This window comes from Symphalangus syndactylus, chromosome 23 (genome assembly GCF_028878055.3).
Source record: "Symphalangus syndactylus isolate Jambi chromosome 23, NHGRI_mSymSyn1-v2.1_pri, whole genome shotgun sequence".
Taxonomy (NCBI): Eukaryota; Metazoa; Chordata; class Mammalia; order Primates; family Hylobatidae; genus Symphalangus; species Symphalangus syndactylus.
The window spans coordinates 34,710,502-34,734,641 of record NC_072445.2 but is presented as its reverse complement, the minus strand read 5'-3'; the positions used below and the strand labels follow the sequence as shown (position 1 = coordinate 34,734,641).

The window sequence follows — 24,140 nt, the reverse complement described above, 5'->3', positions numbered from 1 at the left end:
ATGTTTTGTGTAGCACCAAGAATAGCATCTTCTGAAATACCTCACACAGTACTCTGTCTTCTATGGTTAGTCCTTCATTTCTTCATGCCTCAAAGGATGTTTAAGCTACATTAGTCTTTTATTAAATGTCAAAACACAGTATTCTGAGCTGTATAAATTCTATGATATTATTTATCACATTGTTCCCTGTAGCAATTACTTGGTCTGACTCTCTGTCCACCTAATAGGGAGCTGTGATTATCTCCATTTTATCCTTGCCTATACACTAATCTTTATAAAATTTACAGACAATATTCTAATTATCAGCAATTAATTTTGAACTCAAGTGAACTAACCCATGACTATCACCAACTGCCAAAAAGCAGTGAGTATTTTTTTCCCAATTTTTGAGATGAGGTAGGTACTGTAAGATGAGAAAATAGACACTGTAGAAAGAGGTGCAGAACAGTAGGACATGATTTTATTCATAACATTATTTAGATACCAAAAGTACTCAAAGATAGAATCTTAGTTACCAGATACCAAAAGAAGCATACTCTAGGAGAAATTCCAAGTTCACTGTAAGAAGGCATGGATTTGAGTCATTTTCTGAATGCACTTACAAGTCTGTCTCAGTTTACTCACTGCAAAACACTGGGATTAAATTGAGAAATTCAAAATCCTTTCTAGTCAACTATCTACAGAACTATTAGTGCACCTCTCCTTTATGGTATTCTGCTGACTTTTTTTCTTTATATAAATTTATAAATAAATAAAAATTTCCAAGCTTATGTCTGTTACATGAAAAATGGTAGTCAGTGGGACATGGGGTTTCATGATTACAGTGAGTAAATAGTGACTACAAGTTCTCACTCAGTATGTACCTATCTAAGATCCAAGACATCTTTGGAGAGAAAGTGTAGCATGTGGTGAATAATGTGCACACTGGAGCCACACTGCTTCAGCTACAACCTCAGCCTCACCATTTTTTATAAAACTTTGGGCCATTTACTAAGGCTCTCTATCCCTAACTTGCATCCTTTTTAGAATGGGGATCCCAATACCCCTTACCTCTTAGAGTTGTTGTTTAATTAAGACAAAGTAAAGTGCCTGGAACACTAGCTGGTGCCTCTTAAGTGCTCATAAATGATAGCTATTATTAGTGTTTTTGTATTCTTCATTGTGAACATAGAATCAGAACCAAATATGCAGATCTCTGTCAACTTGAAAAGATCTACAGACATAGTTCAGGATAAATATATAATTGAGTAAAGCCTTTTATGGGCAAACAATAAAATTGTATGTCTTAGAAAATAATGATTTAATTTTATGAGTAGTAATTTTACCTGTGATGTAATGTATCTTAATGAGAAGCAAGTAGAATTATAGTAAAAACTTGGACCCACCATGGGGAAGAACTCAGGAAATGAGAAGGCTAAAATAAGCAAAAAGAGAAATTGTATTTAACAAATGAGTATCCACGGCAATAAGATTAATGGGATAATTAAGTGAGGTTAGTATACTTTTAAAATTCTCTTCAGAAAGATTCCGTTTATGAGGTAATACTGAAAGTGCAACCTCCTGTGGGTCCCTGGGGAGACTCAGGAGGTTTTTTTGTGGTAGCCCCAACAAACACAGAACAGGTCCTATTAAAAAAAATTCAAAAGGAAAAATAAATTTTTTCTCTAAATCTCTAGATCTGACGGTGAAGGACAAACCAATTACACAGAAAAATGGGACTGGTTGAGATACAAACCCGGGTTATTCACTGCTGAGGGAAACTGCAGAATTACTAAACCTCAAATGTAGACAGGATGCATCCATTTACATAGATCTGGCAGTGAAAGAGGACCTGTTCAGAGAGAGTTTAAGCTGTCTCTAAAAGCCAGCTGTGATGAACATTTTACATGTTTCCCTCACATTACCATTTCCAGCTGATTCCAGAGTTCTGGCATTGTTGAAGCTATAGACCGATAGAGATGCACCTGCTGAAGAACACAAGGGAGTAATGTAGTCTATAGCCAATTCTGTTATTTATTCACACCTTACTTTCTGCAAGATTTAGTGACTTTTCCCCCTTTCATCACCAAAACTAGAGTTCAACAGGATAGCTCTTTTGGTAATTTAAATGTTTACTTGTAAAAATAAGGTATGTAAACTATTTTCTATACTTTCAGTAATTAAAAATGGAACACTTTAGAAACTGAAAGATAGCATTACAAGTCTTTCAATGTAAACTGCTAAGTTAACATTTTTATAGAAAAAATTGATTTAACATAGTTTCCTAAGAACATGACATTTTCAAAAGATAAAATGCTATGATAACTAAAAAACCTCTATAATATTATATTTGATAGTCACAGTTTTATAAACCTATTTAAATGACAGTAGACTGGGTACTTTCCACTGCATATATCTACTAGTATGCTTGCTGGGATATTTTTAAGATTCATTGATAAAAACCCATATTATGCTTCCAGAACATAACAGGCATTGGTTCCTTCACACTCTAACACAATTGACATGATCTGCAATTTAAAACTATTTAATCAAATATATCTGAAAGTAATTGTACACCTTTATTGATACATCATATAAAATATAACATTCCATAAACTAAGATTATGATTATAAATCTATTGGTTTATTATACATGTAATATGGGACATGCTTTTCTTCATATTTAGCAAACAGAAAAGGAAAAAAAATTAAGCCGTATATTAAAATGCAATATACATAGTGTATTCTGAAAAGTTTTTATGTTTTCTAGCTTAACATTCCCAATTAGATTCCTTAAAGAAAATCATATGGTATCTAAGACATTCCTACATTTCAGCATATCACAAGAATTTTCAATGAATATCTCATCAGTGGATTTAAATACTCACATCATGATCCAAAAAAGCATTGCTTCTTTCACTGAGCATTAATTTTGATACCTCAGGTATCTATATGTGATCATAGAACACATGAATACGAATGGCTGATCCATGGATATGGAATTAGTTTCTAGTGGCTACAGTTTCCACAATTCCAAACAGGCTTCTCATTATCTTGGTCGATAGAGAAGTATGGCACTATCCAAAACAGATGACCAAAATATAAAGATGCTTAAACATAATGTAGAAAGGTAGTTAAATATTCTCACCTGCTAGAAAATTTCTTCACAGAAAAACAAACATATTATCAGCATAACTCTGTAAAAATAGACTTAATTAGTGGAAATTAATCTGGACAAGACCCTTATCTGGTGACGCAAGTGAATAAAAGTATACCAACACTAAAATTTGTGATGTGAAAGTTTCCTCAATTATGGCAAAGCAACCAGAAGTACTTTACTGTGATTGAAAATTTATAATAACATTCACGTGCCCCACTATTAAGCTTTGTACCTAACAAGGACAATGCTGAAATTTAACTTCATGAAAAAACCAATGACAGAGCTTTCTCACAGGCAGATGCCAAACTCTTCAGTCTTTCAGTCATTCTAACATCATTCCCATAGCATACCCGTAAGTCCACTTCTTTCCTAATTAAAAATGTGTCTCTATATCTCCCCAACTTCATCCCAGTAAATTGAGAATGTTCACAAATTTTTACATGAAATGAAGGATAGGACAAGAAAACATCACACCTAGAGTACTAGATTCCAACTGAAGACATATTCATCCTTGGGCAGAAATTTAACTCTTCAGATATCTCTTGGGTTATTTTGTCAGGAAAATAATATTTCCATTTATGTGTGCAGACACAATCTATGACTTTTACATCATCACTACTTTAAATAAAAGTGAGAGTAAAGTCATTATAGATTAGTTAATTTGAATATTTGGAATAAATTCAAATAAAGTAAACTCCCTGAACACCTTGTTTTCCCTTTAGAAATTCCCTAGAGGGAAAAGACTTGGATCTCACCAAGGAAGAGTAGGAAATGCCAAGTAATGTGCAAAGCCTATGATGTGAAAAGAAAAACTCTAAAATAAATTGAACAATAAATTATGAGTTTCATGTTATGAAATACTGAGGTAAGGCAAGTAATATTTAAGACAGAATGAAGGGGTAAACAGCCCCAGGTTCTCTTCCCTAAGCATATTCCCAACAAGGAGGGCCTTACCCTTCCTGTTAGAAAGTCCATGCTGAAGAAGCCCTGAGGCTTAGAGTAAGAGAGCCTAAGAGCAGAAGTTGACATTCTGATTCTTGAAAAAGTAGGTAATCATAATTCTGCAGTTTTAGGTTAGAGTACAGGCTTTTGATCAAGACCTCTATGTCAGAAATAAACATAATCATCTGTAGTCCATTAATTGAATTTTTAGTTTTATTCCAACATCAATGCAGTAACTGTTTCTACAATAAAGAAATTTGTATTTGCCAACAAGGGACCAGTGCTTAAGGGCTTCCATTGTTATTTCCATGACTTGGTTTACCATTGGCTCCTTTGAACACCTTCAGCTCATCATATGTTTAGTTAAATATTGGATCTTCTGCATCATAAGAGCCTTAGATAGAGTCCCATAAATACTTATCTGAACCAGCTAAAGTCTTTATCACTTAACGGGCTCCACTAAAAGTTGGTCATTTTCAACTTAATAAATGGATTAAATTCATTCACCCCAAATGTAATATGTATCAACTTCAAAAATTTGAAGAGCATGTCTATAAGCACTGTGCTCTCTTATTGGTAAGTGGTAAAAGATGCACAAACATATCTTTAATTCTGAAGAACTATCAGATATGATCAAAGATACCATGGATTAAATTATGATGCCAAGATGGAGAACCAATATGAAAATAAGCCATAAATCTCTATGTCCCTTCTAGCTGAATTCAAATTACCACTAATGCTTTCAACTTTTCAGAATGACATAAAAGTGTTTGTTAGATCACAGGATGCCTATTGACAGCCCAGAATCTGAATTTATTTGGTCCAATAATAAAAAGTACATAAAAAAGTAACTAATGTAGAAATTGCCAAAAATACACCATAGTCCATAGTAACAATCTGCAATCCATACTTATTACTAAGCTAGAAAGTAAATATAGTTACAGTATAAATTTATTTTTTAAAGGAGAAATGCATGTATATTAGTCCATCTCACATTGCTATAAGGAAATACCCAAGATTGGGTACTGTATAAAGGAAAGAGGTTTAATTGACTCCCAGTTCTGCATGATTGGGAAAGCCTCAGGAAACTTACAACTATGCCTCTTCACAGGGCAGCAGAAGAGAGAATGAGTGTCAGGAGGGGAAATACCAGACACTTATAAAACCATCAGAACTCATGAGAACTCACTAACAATTATGAGAACAGCATGGGGGAAACCACACACCATGATTCAATTACATCCCACCTGGTCCCTCCCATGACACATCAGGATAATGGGCATTACAATCCAAAATGACATCTGGGTGAGGACACAGCCAAACTATATCAGAATGTTATGTACTCCCAGGTATTTTTAAGACTGAGGATTTCAGGGATCATGGTGGATGGGAGGCAGAACTAGATGGCAGCGATACACGGAAAAGCTTATGCAGGCTTGCATTGTGAATTTCAGCTCCAGATTGACTACAAGAACAAACCAGCCATCCTGAGAGGACCCACAGACCCTCTGAAAGAGGCAGACTGCTCCTGCAGGATGCAGGAAGCACCTCAAATACTACCTCGACCTTGGAAGTGGGAGAGACCCTCTGCTCCCGAACACACACCCACACTGGGGAAGCTGAAGGTCTGTTTGCAGGAGAAGTTCTCGACTTTACCTGGAGCTGAGTCAAGTTAGAGAGCCAAGCCAAGAAAAATACAGGGATAGAGGAAACAGCAGAAAGGCCCTGGGAGCTCACTTGATCCCCAAGCAGCCCATTCCTGCCTGGCACCACAGGGATCCATTAGGTGGGTGGCTAGAGGACCAGAGGGTGAAACTCCCCAGGGAGAAGGACTTCTGTAGCTGAACTTTGCAACAATTTGAAAGGGATGAGAAGCCTTATGGCCAGAACTTGGGGGAGGGCTCAAATCTGGTTTGCAGACTTCACAGGTGGGGGAAGAACTAAAGCCCTTTTCTTTCGCAGAAAGCCTCAGGCAAGTTTTCTAGCCCGATTTGCCCTCCACCTGGAAACAGACTGGGGCTGCTGAGGCGGGGGGTAGGGGGCTGGGGGGGTTTGGGGGGGTGGGGGGTTTGGGGGGGTGGGGTGCATCACGGTGGGAGTGAGACCAGCCCTTTGGTTTGCATGGGAGCTGGGTGAGGCCTGTGACTGCTGGGTTTCCCCCACTTCCCTGACATCCTGCGTGACTCAGCAGAGGCACCCACAATCCTCTTAGATACACACACCAGTGACCTCAGAATATCACAACCATCCCTCAGAGCAGCCACAGCAAGATCCGCTGAAGGAGAGTCTGAGCTAGGACACACCTAGCCCCAACCCCACCTGATGGTCCTTCTCTATCCACAGTGGTAGTGGAAGAAAAACGGCATAGGCATAAAATCTTGGGAGTTCTAGAGCCCCACCCACAGCCAGTCCCTCTTCATACTACTACAATTGATGCTTTCTGGAAAGCGCCACCTCCTGGCAGGAGGCCAGCTGGTACAAAAACATAGCATTAAACCACCAAATCTAAAGACCCCCATGGAGTCCATTGCACCCTCCACCACCTCCACTGGAACAGGTGCTGGTACCCACAGGTGAGAGACCCACAGATGGTTCACATCACAGGACTCTGTGGAGACAGCCCTCAGTACCAGCCCAGAGCAGGGTAGACACACTGGGTGGCTATATCCAGAAAAGAGACAACAATCACTGCAGGTTGGCTGACAGAAAGCCACATCCAAAGGAAAAAGGGGAAAATCAAGGGAACACCTGGTGGGACGAAAATATCTGAACAACAGCCTCCAGCCCTAGACCTTCCCTCTGACAGAGCCTACCCAAATGATAAGGAATTGCTAGAGACCTAGACATGCAAATATAAGAAACACAAAAATACCGGGAAATTTATCTAACAAAGACATCTTGGCCTAAGCACATTGTCATCAGGTTATCTAAAGTTAAGATGAAGGAAAGAATCTTAAAAGCTGTGAAACAGAAGCCCCAGGTAACCTAAACAGGAAAACCTATCAGATTAACAGTGGATTTCTCAGCAGAAACCCTACAAGCTGGAAGGGATTGGGGCCCTATCTTCAGCCTCCCCAAACAAAACAATCATCAGCCAAAAATTTTGTATCCCACAAAACTAAGTATCATATATCAAAAGACAGTATTTTTCAGACAAATCCTGAGAGAATTCGCCATTACCAAGCCACCACTCAAGAACTGCTAAAAGGAGCTTGAAATCCTGGAACAAATCCTGGAAATGCAATGAAACAGAAACTGTAAACCACAAATCACACAGGAACTATAAAACAAAAATACAAGTTAAAAAGCAAAAACAAAAGAACCAAAGTACACAGGCAATGAAGAGCACAACGAATGCAACGGTACCTCTCATTTCAATATTAACATTGAATATAACTGGCCTAAATCCTTCACTTAAAAGATACAGAACTGACGAATGGATAAGAACTCACCAACCAACTGTCTGCTGCCTTCAGGATACTCACCTAGCACATAAGGACTCACATAAAATAAAAGTAAAGGGGTAGAAAAAGGCATTTCATGCAAATGGACACCAAAAGCGAGAAGGAGTAGCTAGACTTATATCAGAAAATACAAACTTTAAAGCAGCACACAAACAGGGCACAGGTATACATATGTAACTAACCTGCATGTTGTGCACATGTACCCTAAAACCTAAAGTATAATAAAAAATAAATAAAAATAAATAAAGCAATGGAAGTTAAAAGAGACAAAGAGAGACATTATATAGTAAAAGGCCTTGTGTGACAGAAAAATATCACAATCCTAAACATACATGCACTTAACACTGGAGCTCCCAAATTCATACAACAATTACCAATAGACCTAAGAAATGAGATAGGCAGCAACACAATAATAGCAGGAGACTTCAATATTTCACTGACAGCACTAGACAGGTCATCAAGACAGAAAGTCAACAAATAAACAATGGATTTAAACTATACCTGGGAACAAATGGACTTAACAGATATGGGCAGAACATTTCATCCAACAACTGCAGAATACACATTCTATTCAACAGCACATGGAATGTTCTCCAAGGCAGACCATATGATAGGCCATAAAATGAGCCTCAATACATTTAAGAAAGTTGAAATTAAATCAAGTACTCTCTCTGACCACAGTGGAACAAAACTGGAAGTCAACTCCGAAAGGCACCTTCAAAACCATGCAAATATATTAAAATTAAACAACCTGCTCCTGAATAAGCATTGGCTCAAAAAGGAAATGAAGATGAAAATTTAAAAATAATGACACAACCTATCAAAACTTCTGGAATGCAGTAAAGGCAGTGGTAATAGGCAGTTTATAGCCCTAAGTCCCTCCATTAAAAAGACAGAAAGAGCACAAATTGACACTCTAAGGTCAAACCTCAAGGAACTAGAGAAACAAGAAAAACCAAACCCACACCCAACAGAGGAAGGAAATAACCAAGATCAGAGCAGAGCTGATTGAAATTGGAAAAAACAGAAAATACAGAAGATAAATGAAACAAAAAACTATTTCTTTGAAAAGATAAATAAAATTGATAGACCATTAACAAGATTAACCAAGAAAAGAAGAGAGAAAATCCAAATAACCTTACTAACAAACAAAACAGGAAACATTACAATCGACATCAGTGAAACACAAAAGATCATTCAAGGCTACTATGAACAACTTTATGCACATAAACTAGAAAACCTCAAGAAGATGGAGCAAATTCCTGGAAAAATACAACCCTCCTAGCTTAAATCAGGCAGAATTAGATATCCTGAACAGACCAATAAAAAGCAGCAAGATTGAAACGGTAATTTTAAAATTACCAACAAAAAGAGTCCTGGACTCTGGCTGACAATATGACTGTTTATATTGAAAATCCTAAGGACTCCTCCAGAAAGCTCCTAGAACTGCTAAAAAGAATTCAGCAAAGTTTCCAGATACAAGATTAATGTACACAAATCAGTAGCTCTTCTATACACCAACAGCAACTGAGCAGAGAATCAAATCAAGAACTCAACCCCTTTTACAATAGCTGCAAAAAAAAAAAAAAATAGGAATATAATTAACCAAAGAGTCAAAAGACCTCTACAAGTAAACCACAAAATTCTGCTGAAAGAAATCATAGATGACACCAAAAAATGGAAATACATCCCATGCTCATGGATGGGTAGAATCAATATTGTGAAAATGACCATACTGCCAAAAGCAATCTACAAATTCAATGCAATCCCTATCAAAATTCCACTATCCTTCTTCATTGAATTAGAAAAAAAAATTCTAAAATTCATATGGAACCATAAAAGAGCCCACATAGCAAAGATAATGAATCTGGAGGTATCACACTACCTAATTTCAAACTATACTATTAGGCCGTAGTCACCAAAACAGCATGGTACTGGTGCAAAAATAGGCACATAGACCAATGGAACAGAAGAGAACTCAGAAATAAACCCAAATACTTACAGCCACCTGAACTTCAACAACAACAACAAAAACACAAAAACATAAAGTGGGGAAAAGACATCCTTTTCAACAAAGGGTGCTGGGATAATTGTCTAGCCACTCATAGGAGAATGAAACTGAATCCTCATCTCTCACGTTAAACAAAAATCAACTTGAGATGGTTTAAGTACTTAAACCTAAGAGCTGAAATTACAAAAATTCTAGAAGATAACGTTATAAAAACCCTTCTACACATTGGCATAGGCAAGGATTTTATGACAAAGAACCCAAAAGCAAATGCAATGAAAGGAAAGATAAACACCTGTGACCTAAAAAAAATACAAAGCTTTTGCACAGTAAAGTGAACAGTCAGCCAGAATAAACAGATGACCCACAGAGTAAGAGAAAATCTTCACAATCTATACATCTGACAAAGGGCCAATATCCAGAATCTACAACAAACTCTAACAAAACAGCAAGAAAAAAACAATCCCATCAAAATGGGCTAAGGACATGAATAGGCAATTCTCCAAAGAAGATATACAAATGACCAACAAACCTGACAAAATGCTCAACACCTCTAATGATCAGGGAAATGCAAATCAAAACCACAATGGACTACCACCTCACTCCTGCAAGAATGGCCATAGTCAAAAAATAAAAACAAAACAGTTGATGTTGGTGTGGATGCAGTAAATAAGGAATACTTCTACACTGCTGGTAGGAATGTAAACTAGTACAGATGCTGTGGAAAACAGTGCTGAGATTCCATAAAGAACTAAAGGTAGAACTACCATTTGATCCAGCAATCCCACTGCTGGGTATCTATTCCAGAGGAAAAGAAGTCATTATACAAAAGAGATACTTGCACATGCATTTTTATAGCCACACAATTCACAATTGCAAAATCGCAGAACCAACCCAAATGTTCATCAATCAACAAGTGGATAAAGAAACTGTGGTGTGTATATATATATAGGATGGAATACTATGCAGCCATAAAAAGGAATGAATTAACTACATTTGCAGTGGCCTGGATGAGGTTGGAGAACATTATTCTAAGTGAAGTAACTCAGGAATGGAAAACGAAACACTGTATGTTCTCATTGATATGTGGGAGCTAAGCTATGAGGATGCAAAGGCGTAAGAATGATACAATGGATTTTGAGGACTTGAGAGGAAGAGTGGGAGGGTGGTGAAGGATAAAAGACTACACATATGGTGCAGTGTATACTGATTGGGTGATGGTTTCACCAAAATCTCACTAATCACCACTAAAGAACTCACTCATGTAACCAAATGCCACCTGTACCCCAATATCTTATGGAAAAATTAAACTATAAAATATAAAACAAAATAAAATTCTTTAGAAATTTCTGCACATTTGAAAGTTAAGTAAATCACTTTTTAAAAATCTATTGGTGAAAATGGAAAGAAGAAAATACTTTGAGCTTAATGTTTATAAAAATACAACCTACCAAAGCTTGTAAAATTAACCTAAATCTTAGTTGTATTAATTAGAAAATAATGAAGACTGAAAAATTAATGCGCAAAACATTCATTCAAGAACATATTTCACTTAGCATAATGCCTCCCAAGTTCATCTATGATACTGCAAGTGATTTAAAGGCATCATATTGTACACTATAAATATATAATATTATTATTCACCAATTTAAAGTGAAATGAAATAATGAAGTTATTAAAGTCCTTCAGTTCCATACACATTGTCAAAAATGGCAGGATTTTCTTCTTTTTAAGATTAAATAATATGGTATTTTATATATATATAGTATAATATTGTATTACATCTATAGGCACAAATTTTGAGCTATACAGAATGAACAGATTCTGGTAATGTAAGGTACAGCATGATGACTGTAATTAATAATATAATATTAGGTATTTATATATATACACACTTAAATATCATTCTACATTGGATACATATTGTCTTTACCCACTCATCTTTGATACATTTTGTTTTCACAGCTGTACTACTATGAATAATGCTGCATTATATGTGGAAGTGCAGGCATTCTGCAAGATATTGATTTCATTTCCTTTACATATATTACAAAAAGTCAGATTGCTAGATCACTTTTTTTTTTTTTGAGACGGAGTCTCACTCTGTCGCCCAGGCTGGAGTGCAGTGGCGCAATCTCAGCTCACTGCAAGCTCTGCCTCCCGGGTTCACGCCATTCTCCCCCCTCAGCCTCTCCGAGTAGCTGGGACTACAGGCGTCCGCCACCACGCCCGGCTAATTTTTTTTTTTTTGTATTTTTAGTAGAGACGGGGTTTCACCATGGTCTCGATCTCCTGACCTCGTGATCCGCCTGCCTCACCCTCCCAAAGTGCTGGGATTACAAGCGTGAGCCACCGCGCCCGGCCGATCATATTTTTAATTTTAACTTTTTGAGGAACCTCCATAGAGTTTCCTATAATGGTCATAGCATTTAACATTTCCAACAACAGTGCACAAGGGTTCTCTTTCTTCTACTGAAACATAAATGCCACATCATCTCACTTACATGTACAATCTAAAAAATGTCAAACTCATAAAAGCCAGGGACTAGAATGGTGGTTTCCAGGGACCAGGGCTGAAGAAAATGAGGTGTTGGTCAAAGTGTACAAGGTTTCAGTTATGCAGTATGAATAAATTCTGAAGAGCTCAGGTACAGCATGTTGATAATAATTAGTAATAAATAATGGATACATGAAATTTGCTAAGGGATATACCTTAAATGTTCTTGTCACAAATAGAGGTAACTATGTGAGATAATGGATACATTAAATAGCTACATAGTGTAATCACTTCACAATGTATACATTTATCAAACATCATATTGTATACCTTAAGTATATAAAATATATGTGAAGTATAATTCAATAACACTAGAAACAACAAAAACAAACTATATTTGAAAGACAACAACAAAATATGTTACCAAAATGCTTGGTAGGGCAAAAGCAGGTGAAACTGGACTGTCAGAGCTCACGGTCCAAAATGCCATCAAAATTGTCCATCATTGACTCCCTACCATGGCATAAATAACCAGGGAAACCACCAACAACCTTGTGACAGTTTACTTCATTGCAAATCTCAATGTGGTGGAAACAGCATCTTGTCATTATATTATATATTCGGGTTATATGATTGCCCCAGTACTTTAGTCTTATTTATTACTCATGCAGAATAATCCATTCTCGATTGCCATTGTACAACAAACATTGTCATTTCTAACCAGGGGATACCTTTTCTAGGAAGTGAAGTAAAGCAAATTACTCACCACAGTAGAATTCACCACTATGATCACATTTCATCACCAACAAGCTATTGTCTAGATAAAACATTGGAATGGCCTCCTAAAGGGTGAATCATAGTGCCATGACTCATGGTTTAATACCTCTCCCTTTGGTGTTGTCAACATGACAGTAAGTTCTCATGAGATCTTGTGATTTATAATTATGTGTTACCTTCCCTGCTTGCTCCTGCTGCTGTCTAGTAAGATGTACCTGTTCCCACTTTGCCTTCTGCCATGATTGTAAATTTCCTGAGGCCTCCTCAGAAGTCAAACAGATGCCAGAATCATTCTTCCTGTAAAGTCTGTGGAACAATGAGCTAACTAAACCTCTTTTCTCTACAAATTAAGCAGTTTCAAGTATTAATATTTATATAGCAATCCAAGTATTCACTAATACAAGGAATGGCTAAAAATTTGACAGTATAATTCTTAATTTGGGGATGTAGTCATTAGTGATGAGACACATCTGCTTAAATTTCAGTGGAAAGCTGAAGTATTTAATAAGTGACTCTAATCATGCAGATTGAACTCCAAACTTTTTTTTCACCCTTCTAAACTGCTAATAGTTCTACTCACTCTTTCAAGCTTTCACCTATTCTTCCTAGAAGGGAGAAATGAACGTAGTCTCAACATACCTCTATGCTACTCAGTAATATGCTAAGTATTTGAGTGTTGGGAAAAGTCATAACCAGTGGACTCACATTACAAAAAATACAAAAAAATTTCCCCAGCAAGAAGAAAGCAATATTACTTGAATATCACATTTATAGAAAAGAATGAAGTTAGTAGAAACAGTGTATACAGAATAAATATTCTTCTCTAAATTGATTTATAAAATTAATGGTTTAAAGTGAGATTAATAATATATTCTGGAGTTTATAACATGTAGCAGTAAAGTATATAAAACAATTTCAAAATGCTGTGGGATATAAGAATAATTACATATTCAAAAGATTTTTCATTTCTACTTAGAAACTGGATGTTGCCAACAGCCAGCTTGAACGGGATCTTTCCTCAGCCAAGCCTTCATATGAGACTCTAGTTGAACCAGCACCTTGATTAGAGCTTTGTGAGAGACATTGAAACACAGGAACCAGCTAAGCCATTCTTAGTTTCCTGATCTACAGAAATCGAGAATGTGTACATATTGTTTGAATCACTAAGTTTTGGAATAATTTGTTATGACTAAATAAATAACTCATAAATATATCTAGACTATTCTTCAAATATTAAAAATTATGCCATAAATATTTAGTGAACCTATGAATCCAATAAAAATGTATAATGGAAATAAGCACATACTTAGAAATAAGCAATAACAAAAACATATCAAAATGTGTAGGGTGTGATTAAAACAGTACTTAAAGAAAAATGTATAGCAAAAATCCTTACATTTAAAACACAGGTTTAAAAGCAGCCATCTGAGCCTTCAACTTAAGAAACAAAAAAAAGAAGATCAAATAAAAGTCAAGCTAATTAAACAAATGGACATAATAAACATAAGATCAAAAGTCGATAAAAGGAAAAACATGAAATAGAAAAAATAAATTAGCCAAAAATTGGTACTTTTATAATACAACTGATGAACTACTAGCAAGAGTGATCAAGAGAAAACAAAGAGAAATTCAAATGACCAGTATCAGAAATAAACAAATCATCCCACAGATCATTTAGACTTTAAAAGGGTAGAAAATGATTGTTATGAAAAACATTACTTCAATTAATTCGACAGCATAGATGATAGGTAAAATGTAGGAAAAGCACAACCTTCTAAAAATGACACAAAGAGAAATTGAAACACTTCTATATCCTTCCATGTAATGAGCTATACTTAATTGTAGAGAACATGATAGTGTTTTAGAAAACCCTAAAGAATCTACAGAAATAATTTTGTAGGAATAAGAACTGAATTTAGCAATCTTATGGAACTCAAGCACCAAATAAATAATTCAATTTCCTTTACATATACTAGCGACAATAAAAATTGGAATTTTGTTTTAAAATAAAAACCTGTGATGCAATCTAAAAACATAAATACTTTGGACTAGATAAGGAAGATCCCTAGGCTAATAAAAACTATAAAACTCTCCAAAAATAAATATTTAAAATACCTATGAGATACGTTGTATTCAGGAACTAGAAACCCAATGTTGTTAAGATATTGTTAGTGCAAGATGATTTATGGATCCAACTCAACACAAATAAAATTCCATTACACTCTTTTTGAGATGTAGGCAATTGTTCTGCATGCTGCTCTGCAAAGTGACTTTGCCACTTCCCCATCAAGGGTTATCTTCTATTTCTGTAAAACCTCTTATCTGCGACCTGTCTAATAGAATATGGTGCAAGTGACATTGTGCCAATTGTGGACATAGCCATTAACTGGCCTGACATCTCTAATTTCTATTAATGGGATCTCTTAGCACCATGTAAAACGCCTGACTCCCCTTCTGGTTCTTCTGGTTTTCATCTAAATAGATAGGAAGGGGGACCCAGTGGATGTCCTACTCTCTTCCAATATACTATAAATGTAAAGTAAGTTAACCTGCATCCTACAACTACCCAGTTATCAGATGAAAAAGACACTGACTTCAGTCCTCGCCAAACAAAATAGAGGAAATACTCAGCCAACAATTGCCTGAATTTCTGGCCTGAAAACAATTGAAATAATTAAATGCTGGTTGTTTTAACTCACAAAAACTGTGGAACCTTGCACCATGCATGAAGGGAGGACCAGAATAAAAAGTAGCACCTCGGCTGGGCACAGTGGTTCATGCCTGTAATCCCAGCACTTTGGGAGGCCAAGGTGGGTGGATCACAAAGTCAGGAGTTTGAGACCATCCTGGCCAAGATGGTGAAACCCCATCTCTACTAAAAAAAAAAAAAAAATAGCGGGGAATGGTGGCAGGTGCCTGTAATTCCATCTGTTTGGGAGGTTGAGGCAGAGAATTGCTTGAACCTGGGAGATGGAGGTTGCAGTGAGCCGAGATCATGCCACTGCACTCCAGCCTGGGCAACAGAGTGAGACTCCATCTCAAAAAAAAAAAAAAGTGGCACCTCAATGTTTGATGATTCCATAACAATCTAACAATCTCATGGGAAAGACGTTGTCTACATATACCTACATAAAAGACAAGGAACACTCTTAATCTAACTGTAGTTAAGTTTTTACACCAGAGTTTTTTTTAAGGCAATTCTCATCTCTAAATTTCTCAGTGCGTATATTAGTGGATTCAATATGGGTGTGTGTTAACTGTATAAAATACAGTCATGAATTTATCAAGAGGAAAGTTCAAAACAGGTCTAACATACATGAAAATACAGGGAACAAAAAAGAGGACAACCAAGGCAATGTGGGAGATACAGGTAGACAGGGCTTTACACCTCCATTCCTTATGGTAAGTTTTAAGGGAGTTTAGGATGACTTGATAGGAGATTAGTAGAAGGGTGAAGATGACCATACAGGTTGCTCCACCATTGACAACCACAGTGAGGCCTATAAAGTAGGTGTCAGTGCATATCAGTTCCAATCATGTGTAGTAAATGTCACAGACAAAGTGGTCAATGACATTGGGGCCACAGAATGGGAGACTGACTATACACAACTGCAATTTGAAACACAGAATGTACAAAACTTCCAGTCACAGCCACCACCAAGAGAAGGATGCAAGCCTGTCAATTCATGACGGTCAAATAGTGCAGTGGCTTACAGATGGCAACATAGCGATCACAGTCCATCACCACCCGAAGGAAGATCTCAGCAGCACCAAATAAGTGGTCTATAAATAGCTGGCCCATGCAAGCTTGGAAGGAAATAGTCTTTTTATCAGAGAGTAAGGCTATAATCAATATGGGAGAAATTGTGGTGGAATACACAGCATCTATAAATGACAGGCAGGCAAGGAAGAAGTACACTAGAGAGCCCAAGGAGGGGCTGGCAATAATGGTTACTACAATGAGCAGGTTCCCCACCACAGTCACAGTGTATATGAGTAAAAACATGACAAATAATGCATTTTGCACATAAGGCTCCTGAGTTGGGCCAAGGAGGACAAATCCTGTAACATTGTTACTCAGTCCTATTTAGTATTCTCTAAAGCTTGTGTCACAGTTGAGAGCTCAGGAGAACAGGATGTGTAATGAAATAGTGAACAGGAATATGATTACATCCATGATGTCACAGAGCACATCTTCATTGGGAAAAGAATTCAGCAATATTTCTCCTACTCACACATCTGTTTATAGGCTCTCCGTGAGAAGAAAACTATGGCTCTATTCTGCCCGACCCCTCAGTCAGTCAGACCTTATAGCTATCTTTGTTTGTTCCCTGAAAATCGCTGTTATTCTGTTCTTTTTCAGGGTGTCCTGATTTCATATTGCTCAAACACCCATGTTGTACAATCAGATTTCATATTGTTCAAACACACGTTTTACAAAAAATGTGTACAGTTAGTGCAATCATCACAGGGTCCTGAGGTGACACACCTCCTCAGCTTATGAAGATGATGGGATTAGGAGATTAAAGACAGGAATAGGAAATTATAAGAGTATTCACTGGGGAAGTGATAAATGGCCATGAAATCTTCACAATTTATGTTCAGAGACTGCAGTAAAGACAGGCATAAGAAATTATAAAAGTACAAATTTTGGAAACTGATAAATGTCCATGAAATCTTCACAAATTTATGTTCTTCTGCCATGGTTTCAGCGAGTCCCTCCATTCAGGGTCCCTGACTTCCAGCAACATCATTATAGGAAAAAATGCATCTATTATCACAGATAAAGCTAAATATTGAAGATGAAAGAAAAGAAGAATCAAATAAGAAAACAGAAATTATAGTTAATAAATAAATATCTACAAGTAATGAGAAGATTAATGTGATAATTAAGTGAGGCTACAATTCTTTTAAAATTCTTCTTCAAAAAGATTTCCTTTAATGAGGAAATACTGGAAGCACGCAACCTGCTTTGTTCCCTGGGGTGATTCAGGAGGGTTTTTAGCGTAGCCATAACAAATAGATACAGACCAAATCCTCATAAAAATAAATAAATAAATAAATAAATTTCAAAAAGAAAAAAATTAGTATTTTCTCTATGCCTGTAGTTAAGGACAAACCTAAAGAAAAGAGAACAATAGGACAAGCAGAGATACAAACTCAACTTTCTGATTATTCACTGCTGAAGAAACATACAGAATGACTAACCTAAAATGTAGTCAAGATGATTCCATTTACATGGATCTGGTAGTGGCAGAGAGCACATGCAGGCAGAGTTCAAGCTGTCTCTAGAAGCCAGCTGTGATGGACAGTCTATGTGTCATTCACACTACATCTTCCCACTGATTCCGGAGTTCTATCATTCTTGAAGCTGTAGACTGATAGAGATACACCTGCTGAAGAACACAAGGGCATAATGTAGTCTACATCCAATTCTCTTTGTTTTTCACATCTTACTTGAGCAAGTATTCATTCCTTTTCTCTATGTAATCATCAAGGATAAATTTAATCATGCTAAATCTAATGGGCAGTTTAACAGTTTACTTGAAAAAACAGGATATGTAAACTATCTCCTATAGTTTAAGTCATCAAAGATTTAATACCTTAAAAACTGAAAGAGAGTACTAATAGACTATTAACTTAAACCACCAAGTTAACACATTTCTAATAAAAAAATTTAACACAGTTTCTTCACAACATGACATTTTCAAAAGATAAAATTTCATAAACACAAACATAACCCTCTAAAATACTTAACGATTACACTTTTGTAAATATTTCTTAATAACAGTACACAAGGTACTTTCCCGAGCATGGATTTCTTTACATGCATACACTAATATGTCTGCTGAAATAATTTTTAGATTTACACATAAAAATCCATATCATGCTTCCAGAACATAATAGTCATTGATTCCTTTACACTCTAACACATTTGACATGATATGCAATTTTAAATTCTTATTTAAATATATCTAAAACTAATTCTACATATTCATTAACATATCATGTAAAACATTATAACCTATAAATTAAAATAATAAATGTGTTGGTTTATTTATTACAGCTGTAATATGGAACTTGTTTATCTACTTAATGGCAAAATGGAAAATAATGCCTATCAGAGTGTATTCTAAAAACAAATATACTTTGTATACCCTGATTAATGTCTGTGTTCTGCTAGATTAATTTTCTCAACTAGAATTATTCCAATGAAAATATATGATAGTTAACATATTACCTCTCAGTAAACTATCGCAAGGACAAAAAACCAAACACTGCAGTTCTCACTCATAGGTGGGAATCGAACAATGAGAACACATGGACACAGGAAGGGGAACATCACACTCCGGGGACTGTTGTGGGGTGTGGGGAGGGGGGAGGGACAGCATTAGGAGATATACCTAATGCTAAATGACGAGTTAATGGGTGCAGCACAACAATATGGCACATGGATACATATGTAACAAACCTGCACATTGTGCACATGTACCCTAAAACTTAAAGTATAATAATGATAATAAAAAAGATATTACCTATATTTAAACATATCACAGGAATTTTTAATGAATATCCCTGTCAGTGGTTTCAAGAACTCACATCTTGAGCTTTGTACTTGGTCCAAAAAAAATCAATGCTTCTTTTACTGAGAGTTACTGTAGATACTTCATGCATCTATGTGTGATCATAAAACACATGAAAAAGGATGGTTTATCCATGGATCTAGAAATAGTTCTTAGTGGCTACAGTTTTCATATTTTCACACAGGCTCCTCATTAATGCAGTGTTTCAGAAAAGTATAGAAGTATTTAAAGCAGCTGCTAAAAATATAAAGTTGGCCATTTTCAACTTGCCTAATAAATGGATTAAATCTAGACACACCAAATGTAATTTGGATCACTTCTAAGATTTAAAGAGTATGTCAATATTTACTGTACAAAGGTAGTTGAATATCCTCAACTGCTGAAAAAAATTCTTCATAGGAAAACAAAGATTCTGCATTTGCATGACTATACAAAAATTGACCTAATTAGTGGAAATTAACCTGGACAAGTTCATAATTTAGTGGCACAAATAAACAAACAAACAATTTAGCAACACTAAAATTCATTACTTGAATGTTTCTCTTCTCAGTCAATTATGGTGAAGCACCCATAATTACTTTGCTGTTATTGAGGATTTATGATAACACTCATGTGCCTAGCTATTAAGTTCTGCAGCTAACAAGGAAAATGTAGGGAATTAACTTTGAAAAAAGTCAATGACACAGCTTTCTCTTGCTTTTATTTAGGAAAGGAGTAGTCTTAGAAATAAGCTGTTTGAATGACTAAAATGTTGAAGAGTTCTGCTGAAATTAAATCCTTCAGTCATTCAAATAGAATATCCCTAAGACACTTCTTTCCTAATTAAATGCAGGTCTCCATATCTACCCAATCTCATTCCAGGAAATTGAGACCTTTCACAAATTACTACAAGCAATGGTGGATCCAACAAGAAAACATCCCACCTAGAGAACTAGATACCAACTGAAGGCATACTCTACCTTTGGTGGGAGTTTAACTCGTCACTTGAGTTTTCCTATCAGAAAAATAATTCTTCAATTTATGTGTGCAGACACAGTCTGTGACTTTCACATCATCACTGTTTTAAATAAAAGAGGCAGTAAGGTCAATGTAGATAACATAGTTAGAATATTCAGAACAAATTCAAATGAAGTATTCTCTCCAAGCACGTTTTTTCCTAGGACAATCTCTTAGGAAAAAGACTTGGCTCTTGCCAAGGAACAGTAGCGGAATGCCAAGTAATGTGTAAAGCCTGTAATGTAAATAAGAAAATTCTAAGGTAAAATGAAAAATAAAATATGAGTTTCATATTATGAAATATTTATGGAAAGCAAGCCATATTTCAGCTAGAATGAACCAGCCTCATATTTTCTTACCCAATTATAATACCAGCAAATAGGTGCCTTACTCTTGCTGTTAGGAATCCCTGCCCAAGAAGCCCTGAAGCTCAAAGGCAGAGATCCTTGAACTGAAGTTGATGTTCTACTTATCGGAAAAACAGGTAGTCACAGTTCTGCAATTTTAGGTTAAACTACAAGATTTTGATCAAGGCCTGAATTTGTGTCAGATGCAACCATAATGATATGTAGTCCATTAATTCAATCCCTTTAGTCCAATATTAATTCAATAACTGTTTTTACAAGAAAGAAATTTTAATTTTCCAACAGGGGCATAATTCCCTAAGGATTTACATTGCTCTTTCCATAAATTGGCTTGTCATTGGCTGCATTGAGCACATTTACCTCATTGTAGGTTTAGTGAAACTTCTGTGTCATAAGGGCCTTAGGTATAGAGTCTCATAAATACTTACCTGAACTAGCTAAAGATATTTATCATGTAATAGGCACCACTCAACCTGATTTATTATGTAATAGCCACCATTAAAAGTTGGCCGTTTTCAACTTGCCTAATAAATGGATTAAATCTAGACACACCAAATGTAATTTGGATCACTTCTAAGATTTAAAGAGTACGTCAAGATGCTATGTTCTATTATTGGAAAATGGTAAAAGATACACAAACATATCTTTAATTCTGAAAAATGATCTGATGTGAGCAAAGGTACTATGCATTAAATTATGACTCCAAGATGGAGAACTAATACAAGAATAAGGCAGAATTTTCTATGTTCCTTCCAGCTGAAGTCAAAGAACTACTAATACTTTCCACTTATCTGAATGAGACAAAAGTGTTTGCTAGCTCAGATGATGCTTACAACAGCTCAGAATTTGAATTTATTTGCTCCAATGAAAAAATACATCAAAAATACTAATTGATGTAGATATTGCCTTAAAATATGCCATAATCTATAGTAATTCTCTATAACCCATATTTATTGCCAAAGTAGACAGTAAAGTATAGATATATATCTTCTAAAAAAGCAGAAATCACTTGTTTCATAGCAAATTTAAAATCAGAAAAAATGGAAGAGCTAAAAAAATATGAAATGCATGCACTTTAAAGCATTTAAAAACTTTAAAAGTCAAGAATTTGCGGGAATAACATTTCAAAGAAAAGCTAGAGTGCTAAACCCTGCTTTTGGGCTCTTTTCTCTAAGAGTACAGAATAAGTCTAAAGCCACAAATGAAAGTCTGAAAAGCGGGGTGGAACTTTATATTGATTTATTCCCTGAAGAATAAGTGAAACTCAAAGCCTACCAAGGAAAATAGTCTTTGGAAACAACTAGGCTTTCATTTGAGACCACAGAGGACTTCACTTTTGGAGTAGGGATGAATACACAAAGGAGTAGTATGCAAAGGAACTCAAGCCCAGCTTAGGTCATCTCATTTCTTCATTGGATTAACATTGTCTGGGATTTTTATATCTTCAATCTTAGCTTCTGGCTATAAAAAAGAGTCAATCCTCTTTTAAAGAAAACCAACATAGTAAAAGTCTTAATATATCTTACAATTTTTTTATATGCAAAATGCAGCACTCAGAAATAACAAAGTATAGGGGAAGACAAGGTGTGATCAAAAGACAAAAGCAAAATAAAACAGAGATGACTCACTTAATGAAAAACAAGCATTTTTAAATGTGTCTCATGTATACAATTAAAACAGAAGATGCATAATACACTGAACCAACTAAATGTGAAAATTAAAATGTACAATAAACACAATTTAGATGTCAATGGTTGGATGTAACAGATTATTAGAAACAGTTAAAGAGATAAATAGTCAATTAGAGGAAAGATTAGAAGAAAATACGCAGAACAAAGAAGAGAGTAATAAAGTAAATGCAGAAAATAGTATAAAAGAAGTATAAAGTTCATAGTGCAAAACTCTAACATACATTGAATTATAATTGCAGAAAGATGATAGGGAAAATACTTGAAGATATATGGCTGTGATTTTTCTGTTTAGGTTTAGGAGTACATGTGCACACTTCTTATATAGGTAAACTGTATGTCATGGAGGTTTGGTTGACAGAAAATTTCATCACCTGAATAATAAGCATAGCGTTCAATAGGTATTTCTTCTGATAGTCTCCCTACTCACACCCACCCCTATTACAAAGGCCTCAGTTTCTGCTGTTCCCCTTCTAGTACCCATGTGTTCTTCTTGTTTAGCTTAAACAACCAGTCTTGTCTCCCACTTATAAGTAAGAACATGTAGTATTTGTTCTAGTTTTCTTAGGATAATGGCCCCTGGGTCTATCCATGTTGCTGAAAGGACATGATCTCAATGTTTTTATTGCTGCAAAGCATTCCATGGTGTATATGTACCAAATGTTTTTTTTTTTTTTTTTGAGATGGAGTCTCGCTCTGTCTCCCAGGCTGGAGTGCAGTGGCGCAATCTCGGCTCACTGCAAGCTCTGCCTCCCTGGTTCACGCCATTCTCCTGCCTCAGCCTCTCCAAGTAGCTGGGACTACAGGGGCCCACCACCATGCCTGGCTAATTTTTTGTATTTTTTAGTAGAGACAGGGTTTCACCGTGGTCTCGATCTCCTGACCTCGTGATCCGCCCGCCTCGGCCTCCCAAAGTGCTGGGATTACAAGCATGAGCCACCGCGCCCGGCAAATGTTTTTAATCCAGTCTACTGTTTATGAGCATTTAGTTTGATTCTATGTCTTTGCTATTGTAAATATTCCTGTAATGAACATATGTGATATGGCTTGACTGTGTCCCCACACAGAACTCATCTTGAATTCACAGGTATTATGGGACAGATGAGTGGAAGGTAATTGAATGATGGGTAGGTCTTTCCCATGATGTTTTCTTAATTATGAGTAAGACTCACAATTTCTGATGGTTTTATAAGGGGGAGTTTGCCTGCAAAAGCTCTCTCTTTGCCTGCTGTCATTCACATAAGACAGGACTTTTTCCTCCTTGCTTTCCACCATGATTGTGAGGCCTCCCCAGCCACTTGAAACTGTAAGTCCATTAAACCTTTCCTTTGTAAATTGCCCAGCCTTGAGTATGTCTTTATCAACAAGGTGAAAATTGACTACTACAGTAAATTGGTACCAGTAGAGTGGGGCACTTCTGAAAATATGCCCCAAAATAAGGAAGTGACTTTCAAACTGGGTAACAGACAGAGGTCAGAACAATTTTGAGGGCTCAGGAGAAGAGAGGAAAATGTGGGCGAGATTGGAATTTGCTAGAGACTTGTTGAATGGCTTTGACTAAAATGTGGATAATGGTATGGACAACAAAATCCAGGCTGAGGTGGTTGCAGATGGAGTTGAGGAACTTGTTGGGAACTGGAGCAATGGTGACTCTTGTTATGGTTTAGCAAAGAGACTGGC

At 36.1% G+C, this 24,140-nt stretch overlaps 1 pseudogene; it reads right to left on the bottom strand.

The window, feature by feature from the left end:
- Window positions 1-1,198: 1,198 nt before the first annotated feature.
- Window positions 1,199-23,735, bottom strand: LOC129473126 (olfactory receptor 4A5-like; annotated as a pseudogene).
- Between the last annotated feature and the right edge of the window lie 405 nt (window positions 23,736-24,140).